The sequence below is a fragment of the Propithecus coquereli genome, unplaced genomic scaffold (assembly GCF_000956105.1).
Source record: "Propithecus coquereli isolate 6110/MARCELLA unplaced genomic scaffold, Pcoq_1.0 Scaffold111, whole genome shotgun sequence".
Classification (NCBI taxonomy): domain Eukaryota; kingdom Metazoa; phylum Chordata; class Mammalia; order Primates; family Indriidae; genus Propithecus; species Propithecus coquereli.
Genome location: NW_012135081.1, coordinates 4,206,162 through 4,210,104, shown reverse-complemented (window position 1 = coordinate 4,210,104; position 3,943 = coordinate 4,206,162). Strand labels below are relative to the sequence as shown.

The following is a 3,943-nucleotide window of genomic DNA, read 5'->3' as shown; positions in this document are numbered from 1 at the left end:
GGGCGGGCGGGAGAGGGCGCAGGCTGCGGCTGCTCCGGCTGCTGCCTCTGCTGGTCTGGGAGGGGGACGGGGCGGAGCGGCCTGCTTTCAACCCCGCGCACCCTTCGACCCCGGAAGCGCTAACCGCCCCGGGGGCCGGCGAGGCGACTGCGTTGTCCAAGCCTTCCCCACGCAATGCGGACGGCCTCCCATCAGCCTAGAGCGGCTCCTTGGACACAGTCAGCACCAGAGAGACAATGGGTGCTAGCAAACGACGAACAGTATGATAGAGAGACAGCGTGGGGGCGGGTAGTAAACCAGTGGCCCCTAGCGGACCAGCTGGAAAGCTCAGGCGTTAAGTGTGGAGAAAGGTGGCAGTCGCCATGGATCAAGAAGTGGAGAAGGAAAAAGCGATGGGTGGGGAAAAGAGAAGGGATGAAGAAAACCCAGTGGTCTATAGTGATACTCAAAAAAAAAGGGGGGGAAAACTAATTTGCCAAGTTGGAGGTGAATATTACACAACTCCTTACTCTGGAAATTGGTAATTAAAAGGAAAGAATTAAGCATTCACCTTCCCTTTTTAGGAAGAACTATAGTTCATCCGTAATCGCTAAGGGAAAGCTCTTTTTTAAAGAGTTCCATCTAATGTAGAAAGAATGAAAGAGTTAGAAAATCACCATTCTGCAACCCAGAATGAAATAACTGATTCAGGCAAGTGTCATCAATCATTAAAATTTTAAGAGAAAGATTGTCAGGGAAGAGATTATTATCATGGTACCAAATATCACCACACAGATTATTTGCAAATCACGCAGTTAAAAAAAAAAAAAAGTAACTTCAAATGGAGAGATTTGGCAATCGCCACCTGACGCAAGTATGTAAGTGATCAAACTTTGCATCACTCATAACAAGACAACTTTGACATTGTGTGGTCCTTGATAAAATGCAGTAAGTACACTGCATCATCTATAAAGTATTCCCGTCAAAATGCTTAATCTTGATCTAATCAAGCCATTAGCTCTAATTTATAATTTATAGGAAATTTACAAAGGATAAAGGAACAAGTTAAACACCAACACAATACAAGGAGATATTTTCCAAATCCCCCATGTGGGACATTCCAGCCTCCTCTCTTCAAAAAGACAGTGGAATTTAAAAAAAGGAGAAGAGGGAGGAGGAAGAAAAAAATTAAAAAGGCAAAAACAACCAAATATAATGTGTGGCTCTTGGTTGGCCCCTGGCTTGAAAAAAAAATAGCTATACAAGATATTCTAGGGGCAACTGGGAAAATTCAAACATTAACTGAATGATAAAAGGCCAAGGCGGGAGGATCACTTGAGGACAGGAGTTTGAGACCAGCCTGAGAAACATGGTGAGACCCCATCTCTGAGAAAAATTTAAATTAGCCGGGCACTGTGGCTAGTGCCTATAGTCCTAGCTACTCAGGAGGTTGAGGCAGGAGAATGGCCCGAGCCCAAGAATTTGAGGCTGCAGTGAGCTGTGATTGTGTTACTGTACTCCAGCCTAGGCGGCAAAGCAGAGACCTCATCTTTTTTTTAAAAAAAGAAAGAAAGAAATATTTAAGGGAGGGGTCATGATGTATGGATGTATGCAACAGACTTTCATATGGTTCATATAGGTATATTGAGAAAGCAATTATGGCAAAATATTAACAACTCAACACATTGAGTGTAGATGGTAAGTTTATGGATGATCATGATACTGCTCTTTAAACTTTAAAATTTTTCCATAATAAAAATTGGAAAAAATATATGGAATGGAACAAGGTTGGCAAACTAGTAATTACTAAAGCTAGATGATGGGAACACAGGAGTTCATTAAACTATTTTCTCAACTTTGTAAATTACAACATTGAAAAGTTTTTTTAAAAAACTAGAGAGACACTCAGGGAGTAAGACACAATAAGAAGGAAATTTAAAAACACAGCAAATACTGGGTTATTGAATCTTGTTCAAATCCTTTGGGCATCTGTTCTGGCCTTAGTATCAGTCAAACTTTACTGGGCAGCCCCAAATCGGAAGAGTTATCTGAAGAGGGATAGCTTCCTGAAGTGGAAATTAAAGTTTGAGAACTCCAACACCTTTCTTCCTACCCCCCAAATGGTCTTGGGAACAAATGTGAAATAGAAAGAACTCTTGTCATTTGGCAAAGGCAAAGGGCAGAACAAATAATGAAAGAGAGGAAGGTAAGCAGGAAAATGTTAGGACACCCATAAAAAGGCAAATTAAGGAGTGGGCTTATTGTGAGGCCAGGGCTGAAGGTCATACCTTAAGATTTTGCAGTTGGGTCATTTATACTTCTGGGGCTCTGAGAGCTGGGGTGAAAGTGAGTGGCTATCCATGAAATCATCTGTAACGTCGCGGGCAAAACAAAGATCAATGGCTGCATTGGAGCTGACCAATAGTTGCAGCCAGCTTTGAAAGAGAAAGATGAGAAGCATCTAATAGCAATACTTGATAATTTTATGACTCAATAAATTCTCCATAGAGAGGGGAACCAAGCTAGTCAAGACAGTGAACTCGTCTAGGGCCACAAAGCAACCTGATATGGGGAGATGATTCCAAAAAGGCAGCAAACTCGATAAAGACTCATCCCATTACTCCCAGTCCCCTAAGCTAAAATGTCAACTTGTATTTTTAGATCTTTGGGGTTTCCTATCCTTTCCCATTCTCATTTGAGTGAAAAGCTTGCTATTCTCAGTTCCCAGTAAAAAAAAGAACAGCAGAATCCCAGATGTTCTTGTGAACACAAGGTGGTGAACACATAAGACAAAAACATTTGGGAACCACCATCTTTGGGATGTATACTGATGCACCAAACAGGAACACAAACCCAGTGCTCTCAGGAGCCAAACAGCAATGTAATCTGGCCTACAGAAAGACAACAGGAGTTGAAAGGACTATGGGAAGACTAGAGAGTATGGGATCCATCTACAAGGAATGATCACTACTAAGAGCCAGAATTTCTGCCTTCATGAATATGGCCCCACTCTTGCTAGAGTTTCCAGCTTGAAATCTAAATCTTTTATTGAAAATGTATGATATTTGATCCAAAGAAGGATCCCTCCAAAATAAGTCTCAGATCCAGATATAGCCATGGGCTTCTAATTTTTCAACCTCTGACAAAGATACATGTACCAAAATGTTCACAGCAGCAGTTAAGGGTAGCAAGACTGGAAACAATCTAAAATTCTAACAATAAAAGATTGGTTAAATAATTTGCATGCTGTTAAAAGAATGACATATATGTATATCATGTACACACACACACACACACACATAGAGATAGGGAAGTAATTCTAAGATAGATGGTTAAATGAGAAAATGTTAGGTCCAAAAGAGAACATATATTACGCTCCCATTTGATATAAAAGCAGGGGTGGGGACAATAGAAACAAAACGAGGCAGAAACAAAAAGGGGGTACTTGACTATGTACAGCATAGCTTTGGAAGTTTATAAAAGAATCTGGTAGTCATGCATGCCTAGGAGAAATCTGGGATGAGAGAAGAACCTTAGTATTCACTGGACATCCTATTAAAAATGTTGCAATTTTTTTCCCAGGTACATGTTATATTAGCATCTGGAGAGTCATTAACATGCACTACTATTACTATTATCTTCTTTCATCATCATCAATAGCATCAGCAGCAGGCTCAGAAGTTTAAAAGCTATTAACAGGCCGGGCGCAGTGGCTCCCGCCTGTAATCCTAGCACTCTGGGAGGTCAAGGCGGGTGGATTGTTTGAGCTCAGGAGTTCGAGACCAGCCTGAGCAAGAGCAAGACTCCGTCTCCACCAAAAATAGAAAGAAATTAATTGGACAGCTAAAAATATATAGAAAAAATTAGCCGGGCATGGTGGCCCATGCCTGTAGTCCCAGCTACCCGGGAGGCTGAGGCAGGAGGATCGCTTGAGCCCAGGAGTTTGAGGTTGCTGTGAGCTAGG

At 41.7% G+C, this 3,943-nt stretch overlaps 1 protein-coding gene across 10 annotated transcripts in view; it reads right to left on the bottom strand.

Moving 5' to 3' along the window:
* The window catches only part of PCBP2 (poly(rC) binding protein 2), a 28,083-nt gene that overhangs the window by 23,088 nt on the left and 1,052 nt on the right, over nucleotides 1-3,943 (bottom strand). The gene's annotated exons all lie outside the window — the stretch shown is intronic.